The following is a 21019-nucleotide window of genomic DNA, read 5'->3' on the forward strand; positions in this document are numbered from 1 at the left end:
CTCCGGCAGCTGTGGGTTTCCTCCCTCGGCGGCGATGACCGCGTGAACGATGCACCTTTTAGTCCTCTACACACACCGGCCGAAGGGATCCGGCCGGATTTGTGACCAGCGGTGAGCAGAGAGAAAATGTTGCTATCGCTATCTTGTTTATATCTGGAGAGGATGAGAGAATGAAGAGAGCAACCGTAGTAAAGCAAGCGCTCAGGCCCCTGCGTCCATATATAGTGGAGTGATTATCTTTTTTCTCTCCACAACAAGCGTTTCAATTTGTGTACGTGGCATTAAAGAAAAGAAACTCTCTATTTAAGGTGACTACTGTACGACTCCTACTTACTACTAGTAGTACTACAGTATTTTTCACTTGTGCTCCCTGCCCCTCCATTCATTGAACAACCCCAAGGGTGAATAAACATACAGTAAGTATTCTAGTTATATAGAACGAACAAGCTCGAACTATTTTCGCTTAGTTAAAAGTTGAGGGCGGGGCTTTTCCCGGGCAGTACACGCGGCAATTTTCGGGTAGGCGGTTTGACAGAGAGGCGAGGATGGTGAGCGAGTGGGGCTGTGCGATTTGACGGCACGTTACTGCTGGAAAGACTTGTGATATGACCACTCACTATAGTCATGAATTACTGGCGCTCCGACCGGGGTGATGCCCCCCTTCCGTTCCGCGCTCTAATCTGGTGCATGACACGTCGACTCGGATGCTGGCTCTCCCACATGTCGGAGTAGTAAGAAGGAGCAAAGAATGATGCGGTATATACTAGTACTATACTACTCCCTCCATTCCTAAATATAAGTCTTTGGAGAGATTTCACTATGGACCACATTCGGAGAAAAATGAGTGAATCTACACATAAAATGCATCTATATACATCCGTATGTGGTCCCCAGTGAAATATCTACGAAGACTTATATTTAGGAACGGAGGGAGTACTACTCAGGTCGGAGGAGTGCGAACCATGGCAGCCCAGTGAACCAGCAGTGCGAACCACGGTAGCCCAGTGAACCAGCAGTAGAAAACAATGTGGTGATATGGCCATAAAAAACAATGTGCTACGGTCCACACTTTAGCATGTACAGTAACACTCCTCTTTGTTTGGATCCCTGAGTTAGAGCTAGTTTGGGTTGAAATTGCCTCAAATTATCGAAACAAGAGGGGTTAGTTTGAGCTAGTTTGCTCTAACTCTGCTAAAAAACTAGCCCGGTGGAGAGGTTCTAATTGGGTTAGTTATCCCTCCGGCCTTCGAAGGTCGCCCCGCTCCCCCTTCACCAGTCGTTTTCTCCCTCTGTCATGCGCGGCGGCGACGCATCTACCAGGGAGGTCGCAAGAGGGGTGAGTTTGTTCGTTCCTTCTCTGTCTCACGACCATATCATTGATCTTGCTTGCTCTAGCGCTAATTCTGATTTGGAAAAGTAGATCCTGATCAAACTTGGTATAGATTTGTGGTGCACGCATGGAATTGTTTGATGCTGCTTGAGGAGGTAATAAATCTTTCTAGAGGCCCAAAGATTCAGGTCACCTTTCTAGGTATTTCAATTTCAGGTTTGCATTATTTCTAGAGGCCCAAAGATTCCGTTCACCTTTCTACGTATTTCAATTTCAGGCTTGCATTATTTCTAGAGGCCCAAAGATTCAGTTCACCTTTCTAGGTATTTCAGTTTCAGGCTTGCATTATTTCTAGAGGCCCAAAGATTCAGTTCACCTTTCTAGGTATTTCACTTTCAGGCTTGCATTATTTCTAGAGGCCCAAATATTCAGTTGACCTTTATAGGTATTTCAGTTTCAGTCTTGCATTATTTCTAGATGCCCAAAGATTCAGTTCACCTTTCTAGGTATTTTAGTTACATGCTTGCATTATTTCTAGAGGCCCAAAGATTAAGTTCCTAGTCGGCAGCAAGCGGCCCTGCTACCCATGCCGGTGTCGACCTCAACTCGCAAGGGCCGGCGTCGGAGGGGTTCCTGGGGCTTGGGCTGTACAGAGCCTTCCTCCAGAGCGACGATGGCGAGCTCCTCCCTCGGTGCGTGAGGGGCTCCGGGCTCCCTCCCTATCGTGAATGACTTCCGTGATGAGTTAGCTCATTCTTTGTTTCATGAAGTGTTTTTTTATTTTGTGAAGCTTGATTGACGACTTGTATGTTTAAGTGGGATATCTCATTTGTATGGGCAAAGTAAAAATTATCATGTTTTGCATGCTTGATTTGTATAGATGGTTCGTTTATGTCAATTGTGAGCGGGAGGGCCAGAAGAGCCGCCACACCAAGAGGGTGCTTGGATCCAAGGGACTTATTTTAGTCTGACTAAAAATAGTCTCTTTAAGAGGCTAAAGTTCCAAGCACCCCTGACTAAAGAGGGGCTAAAACTAGTCTTGAGACTAAAAAATTTTAGTCAGGGGTACCCCTACTAAAATGTGGATTAGTCCTCTCTCTCCTCATTTAACTCCTCTCCTTTAACACAGGCGAGTTCTGGATTGGAGGGTTTGGAGGATAATAAATGCTCATTAACTTGATTTTAGTCTCTTTAGTATTTGGATCCAAGCATGGGTGAGGCTAGCAAGTTTTAGTCCCACTACTTTTAGTCATGGAACTAAAACGTATCCAAGCACCCTCCAAATCCGGCAGGAAATAGGGTCCAAAGTAGTCAAATGATTGAGATAGAGCATTTATTGTCAATCTAACCCTGCCATCCATACACCTCTTTGGTTTAGAGTTAGTTCAGGGTTAGAATCTAACTCTAACCTCTAACTGAGTTAGAGTTCTCCTCGTCTCGGTTCATCGCCATCATACTTTCCCCATTCCTGTGTTTTCAGTATCCTGCGAATCAAAGAGGCCCTTTTTTTGCGGGAAAAATCAAAGAGGCCCTTAGACTGGTTTCGGTCCGGTCATTTTTTATAAACGTGTTATGTCCAAAATTTAATGAACGTGCTCCGGTTTCCACGAAAATAATCCGGTTTCATGTAGTAATTCATTCATTTATTTATTCTTCTGCGGGGGGTTTGCATGTAATTCGTGAGGTCTGAAATGTAAAGTACCCCGGCATATGCTCCGAGTCGTGCATGCACTACGACCCAGATGCTCTATGTCCCACATGTCGGCGAATGGGAGCACGTGGAAATAGCCTAGGAGTACATATAGGAGGATAAATGCGTGAAATAATATGTACTGTGAAGCGTAGCCGCGGTTCGAAAAGGAGACCTAAAGTGATGACAGCTATAGGTCGCACGCACCCAACTAGTGGTACTAGACATACGACTAATTTTTCCCTCAAAAAAAAGAGGCACGAGTGCTCAGTACTCCTATTCTATAAACACGAGTCCCATCTGACAACAGCGTCCGTGCTACAGCTAGCTCTCCTCCCTCGTTTCTCTCTTCTAATTCTAAACTCGGCCGACGCCCGGTGGGCGGGGTGGGTTTGCTCAACTGCGGCCCCACCTCACAGTGAAAACGTTACGACTGGAATAAAAATGCCATATACTCCCTCCGTTCATAAATATAAGCCTTTTTAGATACTATTTCAAATGGAATACAGCATACAGATGTATGTAGACATAGTTTAGAGTGTAGATTCACTCATTTTGCTCCGTATGTAGTAGTCACTTGCTGGAATCTTTAGAAAGACTTATATTTGGGAACGGAGGGAGTACTATACTAATAAAACATTAAGGCCACGAGGCGATGCAGTGCTGGTTACAGGAGGCAAGAAGAGATGCATCCATCGACGACGTCCACCTCCTCGACTCAGGGCGCCGGCCCACCGAACGGCGCCTAAGTAGCAGCGGCTTTCGTGGCCAGGTCGACGTGCTTCTGAACAATGGCGTCCAAAGATTCCAGCCGCTGGAAGAAGGCCAACGTCTTTCTGTCCTCGCTTGCCTTGTAGTGGCCTATGTAGACGATTTCCTCGTAGACGTGGATGTGCAGGTCGACGGTTTCTTGCATGGCGAGGCGCTGCGCGGCGAGCGCGGCCTCGAGGTGCACATTCTTCGTCGCGACCTCCGGCACCTGCAGGGCCACCAGGGCTTGAAAGAGTTCGTCACCATGGAGGCCGATGAGGGTGGCAGGCAATGAGGAGCCTGGGCGCGCGGGCTGGAGCAGTACGGCAAGGTCGTCCGCGCGCTTCTTGACGGCGGTGAACTTGCGGATGGAGTTGACCATCATGTCGTCCATGCGAGAGGCGAAGCCGGCGTCGGCGAGGGCTACGATGCCTGCGGTCGCCAGCACCGTCTGGAAACGCTGCGCGGTGCGGGGCCGCAGGCCGGCGCCTTGGATGATTTGGCACAGCCGACTGCCGCTCGCGTCCATCGCCTCCATAGGTGCTTGTGGCTTCTGGTCACTTGGTCTTGGATTGGAGTGAGCAGTGTTGCGCAGAGACTTGGGAGTAGATGGATTGGAGTGGTGGGGCGCCTTTATTATATGAGAGTCCAAACTCTGTTGCATTCACATCGTGCTGGCTCTATTCTGCTTCTCCAATTAATTCCCTCTGCATGTAATTGAGGATGCATCATTGACCGTTCAACGTCTCGGGAACCGCTACCCTCTCCCTCCTTGGCATTCAAGCACCTATGGACCCGTCGACGACGAGGTGCCTATGGTGACTTCGTAAATTTCAAGATGATAGTGCCGTGCGTGTGTGCGTTCATAGGGGTGAGTGTATGCGCGTGTATATGAGCGCTTGCGTCTGTACTGTGTAAAAAAACGTAAATGCGTGTCAAAAAGAGACTAGTCAGTATACTCAATATTGTGCACCTCGGAGAGGAAAACGATAGAACTAGTACGTATTTATTTACGGTGCAGATTCACTCATTTTGCTCCATATGTACTCCGTCTCGGTGTAGTCTAGTCACTTGTTGAAATCTCTAGAAGGGCAAATACTCCTTTCTGGTTTACAGGGCTATACTAGCAAGTAGTTGTACGTACTAGTACAATAGTGGGCTCACATAGCAATTTTGTCTCATGCAAGAGCCTGGCTATATGCGTGCTCCAATGTTCGCAACTGCAACGTTCGGTTTGCGCTTGGCTCTTCGCCTCTTCGAGAAGACGAACAATGATGTTACTACTACTGCTTCTACAGTGTCGAATCCACTGCTGCATGTCCGTCCACCGCGAGCGGGACGGATAGCTTGTTGTAGAAGTACTACTAAGCAAAAGCCTGTCCTCGTTTGCGAGCAACCGCGCGCATGGGTGAGGGAGAAGGCGTGTAGTAAAATCAAGCTTCTCCTCGTTGTACGAGTTGACGCGACACATCATAGCACTGGCCCCACATGCTTGCCTCTAAACTTGGCTGAAAGACCCGCAGTGTACAATATATTTGCTGCAACCTCTAACATTTACCCACCACAAATTAAAATATATGTGGCCGTATGCATCGTTCTGATGCAGAGGCCGGGGAGTCCCCCCTTTTCGAAAAAAACAAATTAAAATATATATTCCTGTCTTGACCAGATGAGCGTGCAAACTACAATCACCAGGGTGTCAGGTAGGGCCAGAAGACTATTTTAATTTTTTTAAAAACTTCGAGACGGCCACATAGCATGGAGCCGACCCCAACGATTTTAAGCTTACAGGCACGGTACACGCTATCCTAGACTACTCTACACATGAAACTGCCACACGAGCGTCCGGGCTGCGCTTGGCTCTTCGCCTCTTCGGGAAGTCGAACAATGATGGAGTACTACTGCACTGGAGGAGTACTACAGTACGCTTCTGGCCATCTGACACCGATTGAACTGCTGCATGTCCACCGCGTGCGGGAGGGAGAGCGTGTAGCGAAAGCTTCTCCTAGTCTTGCCAGCCACCACGCTCATGGGCGAGGGAGGGACGCTCCTGCCTTTGCGTGTATGACAGGTGGGCCCGACAGGTGTGTGGCCAACCTGTCATACAGCCAAAGGCAGGTGCAGTTAAGTCCGCGAGGGAGAGGATAATCAAACTTCTCGTTGATGTACGAGTTGACGCGACACATCAAAGCACTGCACTCGATATATTTCAATAATTTGCGTTTACCGATGCATTAATTACAACGCATGCATGCATGCCGTGACTCTCCTTTTGATACTTGCATGTGTTGATTTAATGCACCTTGAAGTAGTATAAAATATGTGACGGTAAAGCTTTGTAATACCCCGGCCCAAGTCGAGAGATGGTTGTGCACGAGGAGGGCGAGATCATGCAGACCGAACAGGACCCGACGATGGAGCTCTCTAAGGTCTCGATGGACCTCACCGTGCTCCACTGCCCCTTGTGCCTCCGCCCCTTGACGCCTCCAGTGTATGAGGTTCGAATACACCTCGTCCGTTCGGCTGATTGAGCAAGGTGCAGGTTTCTTGATTGATGTGCTGTTCGATTGATTTCTGCAGTGCAAGGGAGGGCACCTGGCCTGCGCGGACTGCCGCGTCGAGCGCCCCGGGAACCAGCGGCAGTGCCAGAAGTGCGAGCGCGGCGGTGGCTTCGACGTGCGGAACACGGCGGTGGACTCCGTCCTTTCGTCGGTGAGGGTGGAGTGCCCGCACGAAGGCTGTGGGCTCTACGTCACTTACCACAAGCTCGCCGATCACCAGAGCGTGTGTCCGCTCGCGCCCTGCAAATGCCCCGTGCCCGTCTGCGGCTACGAAGGCCCGCCGCCGGCGCTCTACCACCACATCAGCACCGCGCATCCCATGCCCGTGCACAGGATCCAGTACGGCAAGGTGCTCCAGCTGCAAGTGCCACTGTCGGAGCCACGGCTCTTGCTGTTCGCGGAGGAGGACCGCCGCGCGTTTTTCTTGGTCGGCGGCGTGCTCGACATCGGCGCGCCTATCGCCGTGTCGGTCGTCTGCATCAGAGCGGGGGCGTCCCCACTGCCGCACTACGTGGCCAAGCTGTGGGCGAACGGCCCGCCGGGGGAGCCCAAAGGCACGACCGACGCCGTCAAGGTGGAAATGGAGGTGACAAGCAGCAAGGATCCCGGCGACGTCGACGTGCAGGAGCTGACCTTCTTGACAGTTCCGCCCAAGCTGCTGGCCGGGGCTAAGCTTGTGTCCCTCCACATTCAGATTGACAAGCTCACGTCCTAAATGTTTCTACAGTGCCTTCTGTTTATCTTAGTAATATGCTAATATAGGGATTACCTTGGTCTACTTTAGCTTAAGAAATGGTGGGTTTTGGTGGCGATGCAGCAATTACTTCGACATCAGATCAGTAATTTCCAACAGTCGAACGGATATTTTGTGTCTGTTGGATATAAAGTTCCTTTGGGTAAGAAGTACTACTTGTCATCAAAATGGATAAAAGGAGATGTATGTAGACGTATTTTAGTTCTAGATACGTCCCTTTTTATCCATTTTGATGACAAGCACTCCCTCCGTTCCACAATACATGCCTTCCATTTGTCAAAATATAGATGTATCTAGACATGTTTTAGTATATAGGTACATCCATGATAGAGCCAATCGGATGGTTGAGAACACTACAATTCGTAGCTACAGATGCGTGTGTGACTCCCAGATGCAGAGGCCGGGGGTCATCATCCTCCTTTTCGAGAAAAAACAGACGCGTGTGTGAGAGGACGAGTGCGTGCGTGCACCTCTTCTCTTCCTGTATAACGTACTACTAAACTCAGAGTACAAGTTTTTGTGGGTGGCACGATGGTGCGTGCGAGAAGTCCCGAGAGATAGGTTTAATGCGTCTGAAAAAAAGACTAGCCTAGAGCTCGCCACGCGGCTATTCCTGTCGAACGCCCCATTAACCGTAAGATATGTATACGACGGTGCCAGTTATTGCACGTACACAGCAGTACTCCCTCCTTTCCGGTTTATAGGGCTTAATTCAAAAATCTCACCAACCAAGATGGTGAGTGGTGGAATATTTTTTGTAGTTTGCAAAAGCACCTAATTAATGCTCTTGTTTTTCTCAAAAAATTATGTTTATCAATGCATTAATTGCAATGCATGCATGCATAAAGTACATGCATTGGTCAATTTTCTCTTAATACTTGCATGCAATGATTTAATGCACCTTGGAATCTGAACATGTGTTGGGGAACAACCAAATTGAGCCTTATAAAATGGAAAAACTAAAATTTTGAGATAAGCCCTATAAAACCGGAAAGGAGGGAGTAGAAAAAGAAGTACTCCATCCGGGAATAGTGCCGCACTTCGAAACTAGAACCGTCAATAAATTTTGAGCTTGCGTCTCGTCACATTCCAAATTACTCCACGCTATATTGAATTGCAAACCTGTTCACACCGATCACAACCTAAACGGTTTCCCACTTAGGAGCGTATTAGTACCACGCTATATTGAATTGCAAACCTGTTCACACCGATCACAACCTAAACGGTTTCCCACTTAGGAGCGTATTAGTACTCGGTTATAAATACTAGTATGCCAAGATGACTGCACATTCCTCCTCAACTCCTCATCCACAAAAACAAACAAGTCATTCAGCATCCTTCCCTTGCGTCTGCCATGGCCAGCGTGAGTTCTGGGTCGAGAGATTGCCACCAGGGAGAGGCGAGCATGGAAGCGGAAGCACGAGAGATGTCCCGCCTCGCTGCGAGAGCAGCCGACATGTCCCGCCGCGCGGAAGTAGCAGCACAGAGGTCCCGCCGCGCCGCTGAAGCAGCACGGAGGTCCCGCCGCGCCGTCGATGCAGCAGACTGGTCCGGCCGCGCCGCGGAAGCAGCAGAGATGTCCCGCCGCGCCACGAATGCAGCAGAGATGTCCCGCCGCGCCGCGGCGGCCTGGGAAAATTTCTCGCGGGCAGGCGACGACTGTTACAGGCGCATGCATGCGATCGTCCATAGCCAGATGGATCAGATCTCCGGCTGGGCGAGGTTGCAGGACGACATGAAAGCCTCGTTTGAACAGGCTACCGGCGTCATCCGGCAACTAAGGGAGGGCAATGAGAGGCTCCGGGCCGAGCGCGACCTGCTGAGGGAGAAGATCGTCCGAAGTGCAGACCAGCAGGAGGAGACCAGTGCCTTGTTGAAGAGGACCGGCGTCATCGTCAAGAAACTTATGGACGAGAATGACATGCTCCGCAACGAGCGCCAAAGGCTGGTGGAGGAATCCGTGGATGTTCTCAAGCAGCGTCTTGAGGACACGAAAGAGCTCATCGCCGCTCGCCGCGGAGACTAGTTCCCGCGGCCTGCAGCAACGCATCAAGAAAGTAGAGATCAGCGAGCCAGATCCTTGTCTTCCTTCTTCTTTTGCCCTTGTGTATTTCGGGCGTAGCCGCATGTGGCTTTTTTAATTATCTTTCTAATTATGTAAGACAATTAATCGTCCTTATCTTTCTGTGGAAGATCAATGTTGCGAGGCTGGAATGAAGAAAACTCTTGCTGTGGCGACCCTGGCGTTGCTGTTCTTCTAGTTGCTGCTGGGCTTCCTTCAGTTTCCTGGTTTCTTTTGATGTAATAATCGGTTTAGGATGTGGATTGTGTCGTCGGTTGTGAAATGTTGGGTTCTAGCGCGGATGTTTGGCCTTTGTTGGCCTCTTGGGATGTTGCGATTTCAATCTGGTAGCTTTTAGTCCTTCGTGTTAGGCTGGAGTTGTGCTGAACTTCTTGTGAATTGTGGTGGTTTTCAGTAATGAAAATCGGAAGGGGCAAGCCCTTCTTTGATCAAAAAAAATTAATCGTCCTTATATATTCATCAGTCTTGCTATAAGTCGCAGTAGATGCTATATAGGTCCGTCGGATCTTACATCAAGATCCGTGCTTTCAGATTTTCTTTTTTCTCTCTTAAATCTCAGTCGAGTGAGACATAGCCACGCCATTAAACAGAGGCTCGGGCGCCATTAATGGAGACCTTGGGAGAGAGGTGGACGGCAGATGGAGGTCAAAGGGCTCTCCTCCCGATAAGCACGCGCAGGGGTCTGATCGCACGCCTCTCGTACTCAAATAGCTACCCTGCACGGCGCCTCCTAGCTAATAAAAAATGGGGACGCGTGGCGGCACGTAAATGGTACTAGTAAGTAGAACGCCCACGGTTTCAATAATACTTGTGTTTCCGATTGTAACGTGACAGCACTTGTTCCAAAATGACTTTGTTGATTGTTAATGTGTGCGCCTTCGCAAATCGGACTGCAAATTTACCACAGCATGTTGGTGCCATGTCATGGCACCAAGCCAAGTTTCATTATTTTCATGCGTGTTTTGGATTTACAGGAATTAAAAAACTAAGTTTCTCAATGTTTCCAACCCAGCCACGACGCCCAGAATTTTGAATTTCATTCCCATTTCTTGCATGGAACCTAGAAATTTACCCGAGGACACACATGTGATTTTTCAACCAACTTTGGTGCACTGGAACATGTGCTTGTATTTCAAATTTGAATTATGCACACAAAGGTGACACGTTCCCTCCCAGAACCACGAGCCTTCTTGAGAGAAGCTCCGATTTGCAAGAAGCTTATACCAAAATTTGTTCCTATTCGGCCAATTTTTTTACCACGGCATGGTACTACCATGACATGACACCATGCCAAGTTTCATGATTTTAAAACCAAGTTTCTCAATGTTCTCGACCGAGCCACGATGCCCAGATGTTTGAATTTTATTCTCATTTTTTGCATGGGACCTACTCCCTCCTTCCATCTATATAGGGCCTAATGTGTTTTTCAAGACAGCCTTTGACTATTGACAAGATTAATAGCACATGAGATGTATACTATGAAAATTATATTATTGGAAGCTCCTTTGACATACAAATTTGAAGGTATGCTTTGTGTAAGTTGCATGTCATATATTATTGCTCTAACGTTTGGTCAAAGTTAGCCTCGAAAAACGCATTAGGACCTATATAGATGGAAGGAGGGAGTAGAAATTCACCCGAGGACACAAATGTGATTTTTCAACCAACTTTGGTGCACGGGAGCATGTGCTTGTAGTTCAAATTTGTATTATGCACATTAAATGACCAAAAACTCAATTAATGTGTAAATAAGGCCAAACGAAGCCGGAATAATTCCAAAATTTAACAGGGCACTCATGTAGTTCTATGTTGCCTTTGTAAATAAACTCAAGGGGGACAACGTATATCGTTTCGCACTCAAAGGTGGCACGTTCCCTCTCAGAACCACGAGCCTTCTTGAGAGAAGCTTCGGTTTGCAAGAAGCTTATACCAAAATCTGTTCCTATTCGGCCAATTTTTTTACCACAACATGGTAGTACCATGACATGACATCCATGCCAAGTTTCATGATTTTCAGACGTGTTTTGGATTTACAAGAATTTTAAAACCAAGTTTCTCAATGTTCTCGGCCGAGCCACGATGCCCAGATGTTTTAATTTTATTCTCATTTCTTGCATGGGACCTAGAAATTCACCCGAGGACACAAATGTGATTTTTCAACCAACTTTGGTGCACGAGAGCATGTGCTTGTAGTTCAAATTTGACTTATGCACATTAAATGACCAGAAACTCAATTAATGTATAAAAAACGACAAACGAACCCGGAATAATTCCAAAATTTAACAGGGCACTAATGTAGTTCTATGTTGCCTTTGTTAAGAAACTCAAGGGGGGGGCAGCGTATATCGTTTCACACTCAAAGGTGGCACGTTCCCTCTTAGAACCACGAGCTTCCAAATCGGCCCAATTTTTTACCACAACATGTTAGTGCCATGACATGACACCATGCCAAGTTTCATGATTTCCAGGCGAGTTTTGGATTTACATGAATTTAAAATCAAAGTTTCTCGATGTTCTCGGCCGAGTCATGACGCCCAGATGTTTGAATTTCATTCTCATTTCTTCCATGGGACCTAGAAATTCAACCAAGGACACACATGTGATTTTTCAACCCACTTTGGTGCACCGGAGCATGTGCATGCAATTCATATTTAGATTATGCACATTAAAAGTCCAGAAACTCAATTAATGTATAAAAAGGCCAAATGAACCCGAAATAATTCCAAAATTTAACAGGGCACTCATATAGTTCTATGTTGCCTCTGTAAATAAAATCAGGGGGGAGGCAGCGTATATCGTTTCGCACACAAAGGTGACACGTTCCCTCTCGGAACCACGAGGCTTGTTGAGAGAATCTCCGGTTTTGCAAGAGGCTTATACCAAAACTTGTCCCAATTCAGCCAAAAATTATACGTATGAAAACAGGGTTTAGATTATCCCAAACATCTCGCTACCTAGACCAATAATGTACTATGATTTGAATTCAACATAAAATGGATACAAATATTTGAATTGGAGAGCGTATGGTACATGTAGTTCATAGTGAAATATGATTACTGCTATATGTATGTTTTTTGTTATCAAGATAATATTTAAATTATTGTATAACTTGACAACAATCGTATTCAAATAAGGAAAATTGATTCAAATTTAGTCCATATGGTAGACGACAATATATATGTTCACATGGTGGAGTAAAATGTTCATATATGATGGAAGATCAAAATGTACGACTACATCAATTATAAACCGCAAGGTCACCTAACGATATATTCGAATTCAACATAACGTGGATTCAAAAATTGAAATTCGAGATCATGGCATCTGTAATCATATAAAAAGGGACATTACTCTTTCTTTGGTGGGAATTGATTTGTTTTTTGTTGTTGTTGAGGGAAGTGCGAATCGATTTGGTACTGTGCAGGGTAATCTTGTTCTCCCGATTTTTTTTACATTTTTCTTGTAGTTTTTTCAATGGCATCTATAGCAATATAGTAAAACGGGACATGACTCTCTTGTGTCTTGTATGAATTTATTTACACGATAATTTTGTTCTGCCGAACAAGGAATCCGCACCTTGTTATCCCGAAATTTTCAAGCTCGAGTATCTTTTGTCTCACCTGCTTTGAAACTCCCGCTTCTTCAACCCGCGCCGCGCCTTGTTATCCCGAAATTTGGACGCGCGCGAGAACTCCCTCCTCATCCGAAATCGCTCCCGCAGCCCAGACACGCGAAATCCCCCTTCTACCCCTCAGCCGGAAATGAAGCTCCACGTCGCGGTGTCAAAACCGGTGGGGGTACGCTGGTAACTTACCCTACATTTCGGACAAGCGCGTCCCTAAGCTTGGCTCCCCCCTCCCCTTCGCCCCCCCATTCGTACACCGAGGCCGCCAAAACCCACGAAACCCCACGTTCCTCCGTCGGCCTCCCGACCGCCGCCCAGCCGGAGACTCTTCCCCGACTACGTCGTCCACCGCAACAGCTCGCCGTCCCTCATCCACCGCACCGGATGAGGATCCGTTGTCGATCTCGTCGTCCCGCCGGATCAGCCGCCCCGTCCTCCACCTCCAAGGAGCTGCCCCGATGTTCGCCTCGTCTATCGCGCCACCTCAATCCCCACAGCGCCGTCTTGACCTGCCCCACCGGAACCGCAGCACCCTCACCAATTCCTCCGATGAAGCCGAGGCCAACTCGGCGCCACCAAGGAGGTTCTGCACTCACCGCTGCATTTTATCTTTTATTCGATCTCACGGGGCTGCCGGTGCTCGATACCGAGCAGACATGGCGTGTCTCCATCGACGGCGCCGTCGCCGGCCACATCATCCACGGCGTCTCTCCCCCATGTCGTTGCTTCCTCGGCGGCGACTTCCACAACGGCACTAGCTGCAGCTGCTCCGGCTCTCGCTCGCGCTGCGGCTCTGTTCTTGCTGTCGGTCGCGCTGCTGCACTGCTCCTGCTTTCGTTCGTGCTGCTGCTCTGCTCTTGCTCTCGCTTGCGCTGCTGCTGCTGCACGACCTCCGGCAGCTACAGGAGTTGCTGCTTTAGCACTCGCTCGCGGTGCTACTGCACGACTTGCTCTCTGCTAGTGCGTTCCCTGCTCGAGCGTCTGCTGATTTAGATCACTGCTTCTCTGCTACTAGTGCTCGAACGCCCTAAACATCTATTGCAATGCTCTGTTACTAGTTCAATCAGTTTCGACAGTAAAATTCAGTTTCGACTGTGAAGTTCATTTTCTTCAGTTAAGTTCAGAGTGAACAGTACTTACAGCATCTGTCGGAGCGGCCGTGGCGCGGCTGATGCGTTTTACATCTAGCACTTTTTGGTGATGTATTTTACATCATCTATTGCAGATGATATTAGGGTCCCACTTCAGATTAACGTTGTCTGTCTTGTCATGCTTCAGCCTCGTCGCCGTACACCTTAGCGGAGCTGCTCCAATGACGGAACCGTCCATCACAGCGGAGCAGTACCCTCGGCGCCGTTTCCAGAGGCCTCGGATCTTCTTCCCCGCCTCCGACAGTCACACCAGCATCATCACCATCCTCCACGTCCAACCCAATGATGCTGAGGTCCACAAGGCTATGCCAAAGAGGTTGTACACTCGTCGCATCACTTTGTTTCTCCATTCCTCTGTTCTTCCAATTCATGTGAGCCAAACACCCAGGTTGACTGAAATCCTATGTTTCCAAATGCTCTGTTTTGCACGTGCATTCCTATCCTATTCCTGTGTTTTTCCTGTCCCTGCGTTTATAGAATCCTCCAATTCTAAGGAGCCCTTACAGATTTACTTCATTTTCAGATAGGCGTCAAAGAAAACTCTGTGTGTTATGTCCTGCTCCTGCCGTGCCGTCATCCACCCCACCTGAGGTGCACCATCGACAGAAGCGTTCACTGCAGCAGAGATCCCCCCTGCAGACTTCCTTTCGCCGCCTCAGATCATCTTCCCCGTTGCCGGCAGCCACGCCAACTGCATTACCATCATCGACTGAGCAGATGAACCTGAGGACTACACAGTTCCGGAAGAGAGGTCGCAGTCTTTCGTGTTTGCTTACGTTATACATCGGTTATTATTACCTGCTACTTTATCGTTCAATCTTGAGTTTTGAATTGCCCATGGGTCTCATATCGAGCCAGCAACGAATAGTATCTGTCTACTATCTGGTTCATCTGGGGTCTTCTATGTGGTTCATGTTGGGTGGGCAACAAACAATAGATGATCCATTGTCTATCTTTTTAAACTGAAGCTATAATCTACCTGCTATCATTAGTTTTGGATCCATCCACTCGTTTGCTACCATCAGTCTTGATTTTTGCATGCACCCCTTAGGCCTTACAAAATCTAACTATTTTTTATTATGCATGTCAGATATTGTACACAATCGTACTGAACATGTAGAGAAAAAGAGAAGACCGTTGCGTGCGAATATAATGTCATGCAGACGCCGCTCCATGGTGGGCGAAGTGCCCCCCCTCCTGCATTTCCAGATTGTATTCCAGAGGAAGATAACTGTTCAGATGGAGATTCAGAAGGAGCCGACCACGCCTGTTTACCACCTGAGGTGTTTGCTCTAACCTGGCATGCTGATGTTGGTCATATCATGCATATGGCGCCTTGCATTGCTTACATTATACATCTTATATGTCATCAGCTTAGTTTAGATTTGCTTTGTGTGAATGCCACCTGTTTGGTTTCTATATCATACTCCCACCATTCCTAAATATTTGTCTTTTTAGAGATTTCAACAAGTGACTACATACGGAACAAAATGAGTGAATCTACACTCTAAAATATGTCTATATACATCCGTATGTGGTAGTCCATTTGAAATCTCTAAAAAGACAAATATTTAGGAACGGAGGGAGTATATGGGAATTATGCAATGCCATCTTCTTTAGCCAGGCATCATATACGTGAATCATGCAATGCCATCCTGTTTAGCCAGTCATCGTATATGTGAATTGTATTGTGCCATATTTTTTCCATAATGTATTCCATTTGTCAACAATGTTTATACATTCATCTACTCTTCCTGTGCATCAGCCATTTGAGTCGGTCATGGGAAAATCTGGAGTGAAAACAAGGTCTTCTGAGCAGTCAGTGCTACCTGTCGATGCAGATTTCTTGCTGGTTACAGATAGCTCCTCAGAGGAGGATTCAGAGAGAGATGACCAGTCGTATTCCCCCCCCGAGGTGCATGCTCTAACTTGGCTGGGTTATATTGCTCATATCATGCATATGGTGTCTTGCATTGCCATGCCATCTGCTTAGATTAGACATGCTTTGTGTGAATGCCTCCTGTTTGCTTTCTATATCAGATATGTGAATTATGCAATGCCATGTTTTTCAGCCAGTTATCATATATGTGAATTATGCACCGCCATGGAGCCAGGCATCATATATGTGAATTATCTCATGCCATCTTTTTTTTCATTACGTATTCCATTTGTCGACAATCTGTGTATATTGAACTACTCTTCATGTGTATCAGCCATTTGAGCCGGTTATGGAAAAATCTGGAGTGAAAACAAGGTCTTCAGAGCAGGCAATGGTACCTGTTGAAGCATATATCTCGATGGTTACAGGGAGCTCCTCAGAGGAGGATTCAGAGACAGATGACCAGTCCTATATCCCACCTGAGGTGTATGCTCTAAGTTGCAATGTTTATATTTCTCATATGATGCATATGGTGTCTTGCATTGCTTAGTTTAGACATCATATGCACAATATTGAATTCTATCTGCTTAGTTTAGAGATCATACATGCGAGTGCCAGCTGCTTAGTATATGAATCAATTATGTCAATTATATCATGCCATCCTGTATACTTAGACAACATGTATGTGAATTATTTCATCCCAACCTATTTTAGAAAGACATCATATAGTTTTGTCATGTCATCCTGTTTAGGTACTCATCATATGTTGAATTATGCCATTATATCCTATTAAGTTATCCATCATATATCTGAAACTGTGTCATGCTATCCTGTTTAGTTAGGCATCATATATGTGAAATTGTGTCATGCTGTCCTGTTTGGTTAGACAACATATATGTGAATTACCACATCTGTCTATCATACAATGTCTGTACGTTGAATTTCTTTTCTTGTTTATCAGCCATTTGAATTGGAGGGGGTGATGGCAGTATCTAAGGGAGCAAAAACCCGTTCTTCACAAAAGACAGTGCTACCCATCGATGCAGATAGAACCATGGTTGTACTGGCCCACAAACTAGCCCCACCACACATAATCGAGACTCTTCCAGATTGCACACTTACACCGTTGGGCAAAGAACCAGCTACAACCCATCTAACCGCAACCCCAGCGGATAGTAACCCACTTATAGTTGACAAAGCACCATGTCCACCATAAAGTACCCCCACACGAGCAGTTTGTAAAGCTATGGTCCATACTCCTTTGCTGTTGCATCACTGTATTTACTCATACCAACTACTTTCGAATTTGAAGGATCCAATTGAAACTCCAATGGCGCAACAGGTATGTTTTAAACCTATTTCTTTAACTGGATTGATGTTCTAACTTCTTGCTCTATGTTGATTTCAGTTTAAGTTGTATAAACAGTCATGTTCTCATGTGATGCACATTACAAGTGCTGCCAATGCTGTGTAGTTTCTCACACTTATATTCTGTCTATGCTGCTGTGTCTTAAAAATATATGAGTTGAACTGTGTCTCTATCTTGATTAGGGAACATAAACCAGAATGATATGGACAATACAGTGACCATAGTACATAGATATATGTTTGTTTCATGCTGTTATCCTGTCCACCTTACTACTGAACCGGTTTACCAAAATGAATTCCGTATACTACAAGCTAAACCTGTGAAGTGTCTGCATGTTTCTCTTGTAGTATGCAAACAGAATATTGGAGAAGAGCACCCCACTATGCAATGGTAGAGAAAGTAATGCAGATATGGTTAAAGATAGTGAGACAACCCTGTTGGTCTCCAAGAAAGGTGATAAAAACGATCTTGTAGATAGTGAGAAAACCCCACAGTCCTGCGTTGATGTAGTGTTCGAATTACTGGCCAGTACCGCTGGCACAAGCTCTTCGAACTCGCTGCCTGAATCACTTCGGCTTCTTCAGTCTGAGCTACAAGCTGAAAGGCATCAGTCAGCTGTGCTGCGGCAAGAAGCCGAAGGACTGAGGAAGTCCCTGCAGAATTCAGATGCGTACTTTCTTGTGCAACAGCAAGCGCTGGAGGATTTAAGCGCCAAACAAGAGAAAGTTAGTAAGCTTGCTAAGCATCTTGCCAGCATTATGGGTACCCAGGATATTGTTTCTTGAACTCTTCTGAAGTGGTTTCAGTTCTAGACTTGTTTTGCTGCGGCGTTTATATGCTGCTTTGTTCCCTATATTTGCACTGGTGGCGAACTTTGATGCCCAGTGGATGTAATATGTGTAATAGCCGTGATAGCCTAGCATAAGTTGCTTGCTTATTTATTTCCTTGTTGTCTTGTTTATTTGTTTGCTTGTAGTCAGTGCAGTTCTTTTTCCGCGGTTTGCTAGTGGCTGCAATAACCTATTTTTTAAAACTAGGCCACAATAACCATGGGCTAATATTTACTGTAGTGACACTAGGCCTCCTACGGGCCGTAGAAACAGTGGGCCTTCTATGGGTCGTAGAAACAGTAGGCCTTCTACGGGCCGTAGAAACAATGGGCCTTCTACGGGCCGTATCATCAATGGGCCTTATACGGGACGTATGATCGATTGGCCAAACATGGGCCAATAACAGGCCGCATTATGGTCGTAAACGGGCTAGAGGTTGAATTGTCCGTTCATGGGCCGACCATAACGGGCCATCGTTAATAGGCCGTATTTGATGACGCTATGAAAACGGCCCAACGTATTAACGGACCACAAACGGGCCGACTGTAACCACGGGCTGAATTTGGCCCACAAGCAGAAAATGACAGTAACGGGCCGTAAGTAAACGAATGCTGGAAATGAGCCCAAGAATAAATGGGCTCTGAGAAGGCCGAAAGATAACATGGGCTGGAAACGGCCCGACGGAATAACGGGCCGTTAATGGGTATAAAGTGATACACTTTTCATTACGCGCCAGTTTCACCATGGGCCGTTAATGGGTGTAAAGTGATACACTGTTCATTACGGGCCAGTTTCACCACGGGCCGTTAATAGGCCAAGAGTTACATAGGGCCTCATATGGGCCGAAAGACGTCATGGGCCATACATGGGCCAGAAGTGAAAACGGGCTAGAATCACATTGGATGGCCCAGATGATGCTACTGGGCCTAATTCGGATAGGGCGTAACGGGCCTTGGGTTAGCGGGCTGTAAATGGGCTTTATGCGAACAGGCCGTTAACAGGCTTTCCATGGGCCGGCCCGCCACCTTTTGACGAAGTCAAATGGGCCGGCCTTTTCATAGGAATGGGCCTCTGTTGGGCCGTGCCACGTGTTGACGTATCATAAGCGCCTTCTGTCCAATGAGTGGATGACATCTGTCCCAACGATGAGCCGACACGTGTTTCCTCCAGCCAATGATGATTTTACATGTGGAAAATCCCCATTGGTCGGGGCTGTTAACGGGTTATCAGATCCAAAACCAGACCCAATAGCTTAATGGCGTTCCGTTACGGTGGATGCCACATGTCGATCACCCTTGATGAAAGCACTTCTGTGACGCGCGATTTATCGTCATGGAAGTGCACACTTCCGTGATGATAATTTTGGTAATGTCAGGGAACACTTCTACAACAGCACAGGTATGACTATCTTGATTCTGTCATAAAATCGTCATGGATGTACATGCATGACAAAAAACGCGACCTACTGTGACAAATACGTATCATCACGGAAGTGTATTTTTTTGTAGTGATGGTACATCACAGAAATCAGTTCCAGTGATGCCTACACCAATTAGTGAGGAAGTTCATGATGATGATCATGAAACTTCAGATCAAGTTACTACCGAACCTCGTAGGTCAACCAGAGTATGATCCGCACCAGAGTGGTACAGTAATCCTATTCTGGAAATCATGTTACTAGACCATGACGAACCTGCGAACTATGAGGAAGCGATGATGAGCCCAGATTCCGCAAAATGGCTTGCGGCCATGAAATCTGAGATGGGATCCATGTATGAAGAACAAAGTGTGGACTTTGGTTGACTTGCCCGATGATCGGCAAGCCATTGAGAATAAATGGATCTTCAAGAGGAAGACGGACGCTGATAGTAGTGTTACTATCTACAAAGCTCGAATTGTCGCAAAAAGTTTTCGACATGTTCAAGGTGTTGACTACGATGAGATTTTTTCACTCGTGGCGATGCTTAAGTCTGTCTGAATCATGTTAGCAATTGCCACGTTTTATGAAATCTGGCAAATGGATGTCAAAACTGCATTCCTTAATGGATTTCTTAAAGAAGAGTTGTATATGATGCAACAAGAAGGTTTTGTCAATCCTAAAGGTGCTAACAAAGTGTGCAAGCTCCAGCGATCCATCTATGGACTGGTGCAAGCATCTCGGAGTTGGAATATACACTTTGATGAGTTGATAAAAGCATATAGTTTTATACAGACTTGCGGTGAAGCCTGTATTTACAAGAAAGTGAATGGGAGCACTACAGCCTTTCCGATAAGTATATCTGAATGACATATTGTTGATCGGAAATGATGTAGAATTTTCGGGAAAGCATGAAGGAGTGTTTGAAAGGACTTTTTGAAAGAAAGACCTCGGTGAAGCTGCTTACATATTGAGGATCAAGGTCTATAGATATAGATCAAGACGCTTGATATGTTTTTTCAATGATTGCATACCTTGATAAGTTTTTGAAGTAGTTCAAAATGGAACAGTCAAAGAAGGAGTTCTTGCCTGTATTGCAAGGTGTAAAGTTGAGTAAGACTCAAAACACGACCATGGAAGAAAATAGAAATAGCATGAAAGTCATTCCCTATGCCTCTGCCATAGGTTCTATAATGTATGCTATGATGTGTACCAAACCTATTGTGTACCTTGCCATGAGTTAGGGGGTACGATATTGGTCCAGGAGTGGATCACTTGACAGCGGTCAAAATTATCCTTAGAAGACTAAGGAGATATTTCTCGGTTACGGAGGTGATAAAGAGTTCGTCGTAAAGAGTTACACCGATGCAAGCTTTTACACCGATCCGGATGACTCTGAGTCTCAATCTGGATACATATTGAAAGTAGGAGCAATTAGCTAGAGTAGCTCCATGCAGAGCATTGTAGACATACAAAATTTGCAAAACACATACGGCTCTGAATGTGACAGACCCATTGACTAATCTTCTCTCACAAGCAAAACATGATCACACGTTAGTACTCTTTGGGTGTTAATCACA

This window comes from Triticum aestivum, chromosome 1D, assembly GCF_018294505.1.
Source record: "Triticum aestivum cultivar Chinese Spring chromosome 1D, IWGSC CS RefSeq v2.1, whole genome shotgun sequence".
Classification (NCBI taxonomy): Eukaryota; Viridiplantae; Streptophyta; class Magnoliopsida; order Poales; family Poaceae; genus Triticum; species Triticum aestivum.